The sequence below is a fragment of the Pipistrellus kuhlii genome, unplaced genomic scaffold (genome assembly GCF_014108245.1).
Source record: "Pipistrellus kuhlii isolate mPipKuh1 unplaced genomic scaffold, mPipKuh1.p scaffold_m20_p_11, whole genome shotgun sequence".
Taxonomy (NCBI): Eukaryota; Metazoa; Chordata; class Mammalia; order Chiroptera; family Vespertilionidae; genus Pipistrellus; species Pipistrellus kuhlii.
In genome coordinates this window covers 15,043,017-15,053,959 of record NW_023425416.1, presented here as the reverse complement: position 1 = coordinate 15,053,959, position 10,943 = coordinate 15,043,017, and the positions used below count along the sequence as shown (strand labels likewise).

Genomic DNA, 10,943 nt, shown 5'->3' with positions numbered 1-10,943 from the left:
TTCTGGGCTGACGACCTGACACGGTGAGTCGCTCCCAAGCTTTGGCATCGGAGGTCAAGACATCCATTAGTTGCAGCCTCAAGAAGAGCCGTTTCGTATCCAGGGGGAGTAATATGCCAGATGAATAGGAACATTAGTGATTTTCATTTGCTGCGCACTAATTTCTCTTGAGAAAGGTAAGCGGACTTTTTAAAGCCACAAGCTGGCAGATTTCATCCTGTGCTATTTCTGAGGTCTTGGCAGAAGAGCTGACTCTCCATCCCAGATCTCTGAGAATGCCACGGAATCTGGTGCAGGCTGTTCCTGTGAAATAAGATTTTGACAAGCATCCATCCACAGTATCTGGGCGATATGGAGGGGAACAGGAACACATGCTCAGGCCAAAATGTCCACGTTGGCTTCCATCACTGGGCTGATCAACAGCCAAACAAAGGATTCTGGGACTCACCGGCAGGGTTCTTGCGGGTGAGTTGGGTGTGGAGGGAGCGTGGACGTGAGGCCTAGTGCTAGATGTGGGTGGCCTGCCATGTGCCAGCCAGGGTCTCCCAGCTGTGGAGAGCATTGTTCATAAATATCAATGACCACGTATTCATCCAGGCCTGGCAGGTTCTATGAGTGTCCAAGCAAAACAGCTTTAATAATTCCATCAGTGGAATTCACTTCCCTGGAGTTTTAGTTTAATCCCAGGAAGCTCTTTGTAATGTGCATTTGGGTGATCAGTGGGTGGGCTGTGGTGCATTTGGGAAAACCAGTTTGATCCAAAAAATTATTAGTATCGAATTTAGAATTGAAAAAAATGATGCTGGCACTAGACAATTTCGCCTGGCTTTTTCACCCTTTTGGAATGCCCAAGCAGTGTAGTGGGTGAAACGCTCTTGGACACAATCCGAAGTTCACATTCGCTGTGTTAGAGAGAGGGGCCTCGGACCCACCCTCCCTGCGCTTCCCTGTCCCCTGTGTCTTATCGAAGAGCCTGTCTTCACAAGGATGGTTGTTAACCGAGGAGCCAGAGCCCCAGGCCCTGCGGCTGGAATTCTGACATTTCAGGGTGTGTCCGCTGAGTTACTGGAACAGGTGACCAACCTGTGTTTCTCTGAAAGAGGTAATGTAGGCTGGCCAGTGTGCTCAGTGGATTGAGCACCATCCCATGCACCAAGAGGTGTTGGTTCAATTCCCGGTTAGGGCACATGCCGGGCTGTGGGCATGCAGGAGGCAACCAATCAACGTTTCTCTTTCATTGATGTTTCTATCTCTCTTGCCCTCTCCCCTCCTCTCTGTCTAAAATCAATAAAAAATAGCCAAAACCAGTTTGGCTCAGGGGATAGAGCATCGGCCTGTGGACTGAAAGGTCCCAGGTTTGATTCGGTCAAGGGCATGTACCTTGGTTGCAGGCACGTCCCCAGTAGGGGGTGTGCAGGAGGCAGCTGATCAATGATTCTCTCTCATTGATGTTTCTAACTCTCTATCCCTCTCCCTTCCTCTCTGTAAAAAAAGCAACAAAATATATTTAAAAAATCAATAAAAATGTCTTTTTAAAAAATAGTTAATGTGCATCGCAAAGGAGACTTGCTAAGAGAAGAGTTGGGGACAAGGGAGGACAGGAGAGCAGCATGTTATACGCTTTGAGCCCGAGTCCTCCCAGCAGGCCCCTGGACCGCATGTGAGCCCCGTGGAGAGGGCGGCAGGCACTAGCCAAGCATTCGTTTTCCTTAGGACTGAGGCCTGTGGCAGGGCCAGCAGTGCCACTTGAGGGCCCGGGCACAGAGGACAGCACAGACCGGGACAGGGAGTGCCACAAGGAGCTGCTTTGACACAGTGAGAGCTCCAGGCACCTGGCTCTGTGTTGGCACCAAGAGGGAATCGCTCTGGGCTCTCTTCAGCTAGCACCCTGGCATGGACAACAGTGTTCCCCGTGGAGGGCAGCCAGCAGCAGTGGTGGGAATGAGTCTGGCCCTTTCTTGGTTTTGTGGAGAGTTGACATCAACGAGGGGCTCAAAGAGAACTGAAGGGCTGTTTGTGACTCGGGCAAGACACCTCAGGATCTCTCAGAAGAACCTAGACAGGACTCTGCGGACAGGGGCCAGGGAAGCTCAGGCTGTCTGCATTCTCTTCCTTCCTCCAGAACAAGAGCTACCGAGGAGTGAGAGGGACATGGGCACTGGTGATGGGGCTCTGGGATTCTCCTCAAACTGTCCTTGAAGTTGCCTGCCCCTTTCACCACTGCTTCCTCTTTTTCCCTGCTCCTTCCCTTCCTTCTGCACTGGCCCTTTGCTGTTGCTATTGACGATTCTCCTAACTGTTCTTTCCCATCACACTGACTCAGTTTCTCACATCCGTGCTGGTGCTTCCTCATCATTGTGGATTTTCTGTGTGTGTGTGTGCAGCAAATGAAAATCACTAATGTGTTGAGAATTAAAATGGTTCAGATCTCTCAGGCTGAATAGGATCTGTTCTTTCCCATCACACTGACTCAGTTTCTCACATCCGTGCTGGTGCTTGAGAATTAAAATGGTTCAGATCTCTCAGGCTGAATAGGATCTTACACATCCTCCAGGAGGGGAGGGCCAAGAGTTTGTGTTTCTGCTCTGGCTAGACCTGGAGGAACTGAAACCTAAAGGTTTTCTGTGTGTGTGTGTGTGTGTGTGTGTGTGTGTGTGTGTGTGTGTAAGAAAAAGTGGCTTTCTGATGAAAGCAAAAGACAGATAACAGTTTAGCATAGGGGTGTCGAACTCAATCAGAGAAGGGGCCAAAATCTAAAATCCAGCCTAAATCGCGGGCCGAATGGTTTACTGAACAGTCATAAACTGTCATTGTGATAGAAACGCAGTGGAGTGCAGTGATGACAGCCCGGTGCGGGCCACATTGCAAGGCCTGGCGGGACGGATTTGGCCCGCGGGCCTTGTGTTTGACACATGTGGTTTAGCACATACAGACCTTGGCCAAGATCTTGGGCCCCCCCTGCCCTTGGTCAGGTCTCCTGCCACGTCTCCACAGATCAGTGTGTGTAGGAACAGAGCCCTGGGCTGGCAACCCTGACCCTGGGGAACCCTGACTCTTTGGGGCTGCTTCCTTGTTAGGAGGGATTAGCTAATATCACAGGGCCTCTGGCTTTGAAATGGTGTGAATGTCTTTTTCTGGCCCCTTGTACTCGCCAGGGAACTTATGAAAAGTAGGGTGTGTGACTGGGAGGACCGGCGAAGCCAAATACAACAGAATCCTTCAGGACAGAGAAATGGCAGTGGGGACAAGAGGCTCACAGCAGGTGACTCTTGGCTTTGTACTGTTTTTAGGCCCAAGTTCAGGTCTAGCCTCCTAGCAGGTGGGGTCTGCCCAGCCCCAGTGGCAGGGGCAGCTGAAGGCCTCCCAAGCTCCAAGGCTGCCACCTGGCTGCAGGTGCAGAAAGGCTGCCAGCGGTCCTAGGACTCGCCGGGCCCAGCACCCGTAGCGGTGGCACTGTGCTGACTGCAGGCTGTGGCCACCCTGGTCACACTGATCACATAGGGGTCCCCAGGGAGTCGTGAAGATGCCAGCAATTCTCCTGGAACAGGAACCTCCCTGAGCTCTGGTGTGTGAGGCAGGCATGAGCCAGGACAGGCAGGGATGTGGGTGCCCAGCGCCTGCCACACGGAGGGCCTCCTCCAGGTGGCATTGGACAAAGGCCTGGTGGTGAGCAGGCGGCAGCCTGGGTGGGAGGTGGATGCTGGGCAACAGGGCTCCGGAGGTGGCCCAGAGCCAAAGCAGTTGAGTTTTGTGGGCAAGGGTGGCTGGGTGGCAGTGGCCCGTGTAATTGGAAGCCACTCTGTGCCAGCCATTGCCACAGGCCAGGAAGCGATAGAAGCCCTAGAGTCCACGGGGCTGCAGTGTCTGGCCCAGCCACAGCGTGCCCTCCATCAGTGCACAGGCTGCTGTTCAATCCAGTACAGACCTGTGGAGCTGCTCCTGGGAGCCTAGGTCAGGAATACTGGTTCTCCTCAAGTCTAGAGGCTGCCTGATAGGCCTGGGGGAGGGAGGGGGGAGGAAGTAGCCCCAGTTCCTAGCCCAAAGTGGACACTACTCCTCCCAGTCCAGCACTACCAGTCTGGTAGGCTGCCCGGGCCAGGTGGTGCCCAAGGAACAGCCTGAGGGATACCCCCTTGTGAGCTCTGCCTCTGGGCCCAAGGTAAGGAGAGAGGTCGAGCTGGTTTCTGTAGAAGATGGTGATGTTCTGGTCATCGTAACTCTGGCCATGGTTGGCTGTGACGCCCAGGGCCTCTAGCGGCAGGTGCATGCCAAAGTGGGCCCTGCTGTGTGCTGAAGGTACATTCTACAGCACCGAGAGGGAGTGTCCAGGGGCCTGCAGCAGGGGCTGGCCGCTCCCCAGGCACAGGGCCACCCCTAGCACCAGGGCTGGGCTAGCTGCATGGTCACGCCCCAGTAATGGGAACGTGTTGAAGCTGGATTGCAGGATGCTTGGTGTCCTGGGCTTATACAGATCCAGATCTCACCATTGTAGATCTTGATGCCAAAGCCATCCCTGCTGAGGTAGTGAGCCCTCTATTCGAGTATTAGGCTCCTCATATTTTTGCTCCCAAATCTTCTCACAGCCTCCCCATTCAATGCACTTAACAACAGACTACTGCCAAGCATAGTAACAGGACATATGAACAGTTTTGCAAAGCGCCTCATGAAAGAGTAAAAGAGGCTCATCTCTAATTCCTTTGCTATCAGAGGATTCTCTATTCCATACCCCTTTGCTTATGGCTCATTTTCCACATTCATTAAAAAAAAAAAATTCACATTCTTAACTAGCATTTCTCCTTCCAGACTGGGATTCCATGAAACAACCCAATACTCTCAGGTTTTCCTTATGAAACAGAAGCAGTAGCTTCTGTTTGTTTAAACTTAGAAAAAAATCAATGATTTCAAATTGCAAATTCAGTTAAAATTTACTTTGCTGTAATGTTGTGGGATAATATTGCCAGAGTTTGGAAGCAGAAAGCAAATGAGGCAGGAAAACAAGATAATCGAGAGGATGATAGGAAAGGATCTCTGATTAGTGAAGCACAATTACACGGAATAAATACAGTATCGATTTTGTGTAAACATCACCTGCAGAAGGGGAAGAAAGGAGGGTGCTTTGTCATCTTTCCTTTTTTTTTTTCTATTTTTTCAAGATATTTTCAAGTTCTCTGAACTGTATTAGTTTTTTTTTTTTTTTAAATACAGTTCTGATTGAGATGATGGATATTGCTTTTCATGCCCCAGCCTTCCTTCTTTGGAAATTTATTTTTTCTGAGCCCCCATAGCTCTGTGTCAGGTCCACTCTTTGGCTATTTTTCACTGTCGGTTGGCATGATGTTATAGGTATTTGTTGTGCTCATGTCTTTACTCCTTTGCTGAATTGTGAATTTATTCAGAGTAGACACACACTCTCTCTGCTTTATCAACAGTGAATTCCTTAGTGGCATGAGTAGGTGGAGTTCTTATTTTAAGAATATGATTTTTAAAGTGGAATTATAAAGTAATTTTATAATGAGAAATGTTCACATGGAATGTATATCTTGGTGACTCTGAGATAAAGAATACATACTCCATTTATATCTTTAACTAGAGGCCTAGTGCCTGCACCATTTCCAATCTGGGACCTCTCGAGGGATGTCTGACTGCCCATAGGATCGAGCCTAAATGGGCAGTCAGATATCCCTCTCAAAATCCAGGACTGCAGGCTCCCAATTGCTTGCTTGCCTGCCAGCCTGATCACCCCCTAACCACTCCCCTGTCAGCCTGATTGATGCCTAACTGCTCTCCTGCCAGCCTGTTTGCCCCTAACTGCCCTCCCCTGCAGCCTGGGTCCCTCCTAACTGCCCTTCCCTGAAGGCCTGGTTGCCCCCAACTTCCCTCCTCTGCCAAGGGTAAGCTCAGTAAAGAATATGCCATTTTGCCCTGGCCAGGTGGTTCAGTTGGTTGGAACATCATCCCATACATCAAAAGGTTGTAGGTCCAATTCCCAGTCAGGGCACATATCTAGGTTGTGGGTTTGTTCCCCCTTTGGGGCCCAGGTGGGAGGCAACTGATCAATGTTTCTCTCTCTCTTTCTCTCTCTCTCTCTCTCTCTCTCTCTCTCTCTCTCTCTCTCTCTCTCAAATTAATAAAAACAGTTCCATTTTAACTGCAATTTGAAAATTCATTTTGAAATGTGTCAATAGAATAAGTGAGAAGTTACAGTCTTCTGATTTGAACAAAGGTGAATTGTCCTTTTTTGGTTTGGTCATCTTTAAACTTAAAGAACTGAAAGAAAATTCATAGAAAGATAGAAATGTGAAATAGAAGTGACAAAGATGAACAATAAAATCAATAGATACCAAGAAGCAAATTATAACAAAAATTTTCAGGTCATTTAAACTTATTAATTAGCAGGAAGAGTAATTTTTTTCCACTCATTTAGAAAGAAATATTGACTAGAAATAATGAACAGCACATGTTTTGATAATGTAATTAATGGAGAGGAGTGAATATGAGCATATTGGGAAAAGATTTAAGCTATTTGCTTATGTGTCACAGATCAAAGACCACATGAAATTCCTAAGTCACTATAGTCAGGCAAACAGGTTTGTGAGTGTTGTTAACTCAGTGATGTTGATTAAAGATTAGTCATTGACAAGAAAAGTTAAAATACTTTAAAATCTTATGGCTCCGAAATGAAGGAAACTTGATTAAGCTTTTATCCAAATTTGACAATCCTACGGACTTACCTTGTAGCATCTGTAATGAGTTGTGAAGCTGGAAGTTATTTCCCTAACTATCTATATACACTGATTGGCCAGATTATTATGATCTCAGTATATATGATCTCTGAATGCATAATAATCTGGCCACTCAGTGTATAATTGTCCCCTCGACCAGTAGATGGACCAGCAGGCAGGCCTGCCAACCGCCCATGTCCCTTCCCCATGGCCAGGCTGGCTGGACCCTACCCATTCACGAATTCATGCACCAGGCCTCTAATATATATATATACTGTATATATATATACTGTGTATACTTATACTGTATATACACTGAGTGGTCAGATTATTATGTGTTCAGAGATCATAATAATCTGGACACTCATTGTATATAAAACCCTAATATGCAGATAGACCAAACAGCGGAATAACCGAACTGATTGCTATGACGTGCTCTGACCACTAGGAGGTGCACTCGGAACATGGTGGGTGTTGGTAGCAGGCAGCAGAGCACGGAACATGGTGGGCATCAGCCATGGTGGGATGGTGGATTAGGCAAATGGAGCACCAGGCCAAGGTGGGGTGCCGGTTGCTGTCATCAGGGCAAGCCTCTGGTGGTTACTGAAAATTTTTGCTCCCACGTACCACGGTCCTGCTAGACGCTCACACCTGCTGCCAGTGCTGGAGCCATTGCTCGCATCTGCTGCCAGCGTCTGGTGCAGGCCTAGATCACTCGGCACCATCAGCAGGTGCAAGCAGTGGCTGCCACCCCAATCGCCCCTGAGGGCTTCTTCACCTCTCCCTGATCCTGAGAGGCGATTGGGGCAGCAGCCACCGCTTGCACCAGCTGACAGTGCCGACCCCACTTGCATGCGCTGCTGGCTCTGGGCCCAATTGCTCTGCATGGTCAGTGGGTGCGAGTGGGGCTGGAGCTGTTAGTGCATGGGAGTGGTGGTAGAAGTGGGGCTGCTGGCAGACAGGGGACTGGAGGCTGTGATGGGAGGGGCCAGGCGGTAGCTCTGAGGATGGGCTGAGACCAGCCTTGTGCCCACCACAGCCTCTTAGTCTACAGTTCCTTTCAAGGTGCAGGAATTCGTGCACTGGGCCCCTAGTCAATAATAAAAGCAAGTTTTGATCAGCCACAATACAGGAAAGATAAATTATCTTTTGTTCTCTTTATATAGAATATGTAGCCAACAATGCAAGAAAAAAATATGGTAGAGTTATATCAGAGAGATGACAAAAATTCCTGTGATTTTTCCAATTTTATGATATTTGTAATACTTTTACATTTGTAATTTGTGGCAATTTCTTTCCTCATTCTAAGTCAGTAGTTTTCAACCATGAGCTGCCAAGAATTTTTAAAACATGCAATTCCTTACTATTTGGTTAGGAGTACTGACCTCTTTTTTTTTTTTTTTTTTTTTTTTTTTTTTAGATTATCAAATTAAAAAATGACAACAGCCAGCACAACAATAACCATCAGATATGAATGCTCTGTCTTGAACCATAAACATATAGGTCATATACCCTGTTTCCCAGAAAATAAGACAGTGTCTTATATTAATTTTTGCTCCCAAAGATGCTCTAGGTCTTATTTTCAGGGGATGTCTTATTTTCCATGAAGAAGAATATGGTACACATTTATTGTTAAATGAAAATAAAGGAAATTTATTACCTGTATACGGTACAGTAGTACGGTAGTTGTCAACACAAACCAGACAAACTGTGAATCCTACAGTATCAAGAATTTACTAATTTATTCAATGACAATCATGTCATCATCTTTTGGAACATCATCATAACAATCCAATTCTTGAATTTCCTGGTGAATTTCTTGTGACTCCATTTCATTCATAATCAGTGGACCAAATTTCTCATGTTTAGCAATAGCACTATCTTTAAATGAGTACTTCTTGTCAAGGTAGCCTGCTTGCAATGCATTTGCAATGCAACTGTCAGTGATTTTCTCCCATGAATTCTTCACCTGAGTCACAACTTCTTGCAGTTTAGGTTTCACAAAGTTTCCACACTGATTTCTCTTCATTCTATTTTCAATGTAGTCATTAATTTCCATGCGCAAATTGTCTTTGAATGGCTTGTTCATTGCAATATCAAGAGTCTGGAGATAGGCTGTCATTCCTGCGGGAATCATTACTGATCTATTTTTCTTTCGTGAAGAAATGTCTTCATGTCTTTAGCGCAGTTAGTGCTGGCTGCATCCCAGACTAGCAGACCTCTTTGGCTCCCTCACATAACAAGTGGCAGCATTAAATCGACCCACTTCCTTATAACTGCTTGTGTGGCCCAGGCTTTTTCAGTTTCAAGAATAAAAACACCCAAAACACGTTCAATCTTTTCCTTCTTGCCCTTAGAAATGATTAAAGGTGGGATTTTAGTGCCATCCAGATGAATTGCCAAAATACAGGAAACACATACACTTTCGTAAGCAGTGGAGGGAATGTACACTAAGGAGGCACTCCACTGTTCAATTGTTGTTTGAGATGATTGGCCCATAAACACTGCAGTTTCATCCATAGCAATCATGTTGGAAAGATTGTATTTAGAGAAGTCAGCATCATCAATAAAGGACTTGAATGCAAGTGCTCGCTTAATAACTTAACTATCTTCCAACCTAAACAATGTTGTAGATCTTCTTAAAGACAGTTCACTTCATTGAAGGAAATTATCCAGCCAGTGTCGTGATGCTTTGAAGTCTTCGGAGGCTATGTCAAACTGTGGTGCCATTGCAAGGGCAAATTCTTGAATCTGAGCCCTATTCACAACCAAAGCCTTTGTTCTCCTGTCATTTCCCTTGTCCACTTGTTCAATGAAGTTACTATACTCTGCTCACCATTTTCAGACCAATCGGATACTCAACATCTTCTCTTTGCAGAAAGCAGTAAGGTTTTGGCCCCAAGAATCTTCCACGATTCCTTTCTTGTACTCCATGGAGTAGCTTTTTCTTTTTGTGCTAATTTCTAGGGGTAAAAAAAAGGAATTGGGGTATCAAGGTAGGGGGAGGGGGATGACTTAAAATGACACAGGGGGGATCAGAGGGGGGAATCAAAATGGCACAGGAGAATCAGAGGGGGGATTACCATTTTAGTAACCCCTTTTGATCCTCCTGTGTCATTTTGATTGCCCACTCTGATCCTCCTGTGTCATTTTAAGTGATCCCCCTCCCCCCACCCCTGTGCCACTGATCACCTTCACCAGACATCCCCCCTACCCCTTTATCAGACATTTACCCCCTGGGGCCTGCCTGGGGACTGTCACTGGGCTTGCTGGGGCCTGGATCTGGGCTGGAGCAGGGTCTGCCACTGACTGAGAACCTTCAGTCATCATGAGGGCGGCCGCGAGCACCAGGTAGTGTCACTCACCACCTTTGCCACGTCCCATCCGTTCTAATCCTCCTGTTCTTTGCATCTGCAAAAGTCTCCTCTCTCCCACCCCAGTGCGTTCACCACTCACTCAGACCTCTGCTCTGCCTCCACACAGCAGTGATGTCAGGACTCTGCGTAATGTCACTGGTTGCTAGATGCCAGTCGGGGCGGCCCTAGCGACCAGTTTATGGTAAATTAATTTTCATTCTGAGACAGAGCCTAGGGGGGCCTTATTTTCGGGGGGATGTCTTATATTTCACTCAGAAGGAAACCTGTAAGTAGATCTTATTTTCAGAGGATGTTTTATTTTCGGGGAAACACAGTAATAGAGCTGCATCTTATTGGTCATGTCACATAACAAGGTTGTATCTAATTGGTTAATTCTTGGTACCAGAAATTCTTATATACAAATATAGACACCTGGTTTTTTAAAAAATCACTTTGGAGCAAAAGGAGTAGGTAGCTCACTATTATGTCTTTTGTTTAGTAAATAAAGCAACATCATACCAAGTTGGTTTTTTGTTTTGTTTTTTTTTTTTTGTCAGAATAGTGCAGGGTTTTCTGCACTAATAGCCTCTCAAAGCACAGTTTTCTAAAGCTGGCGAGGGGTCAAGAAAGGAGGCAGCTTGCATGATTCTGAGGACCAGAGGGTTGGTTTTCCACTTGGATTCTTTGAGTCCAGGCATCTGCTGGAATTTATTTATAGGTTTACAGAAAGGATCTTGGTTATTCTACAGCAGTAGCCCAGTGTTCTGGCTTTGGTCCAGCTTTTGAAAGCTGAAATGCTTGACCCTTTTGGTTTTATTTTAAGACTGTGCTCTACTGGTGGAATCAAATGAGGAAGCAGTGAATT

The 10,943-nt window shown here is 46.5% G+C and overlaps 1 pseudogene; it reads right to left on the bottom strand.

The window, feature by feature from the left end:
• Positions 1-3,253: 3,253 nt before the first annotated feature.
• Positions 3,254-10,943, bottom strand: part of LOC118715730 — a 40,553-nt pseudogene continuing 32,863 nt past the window's right edge.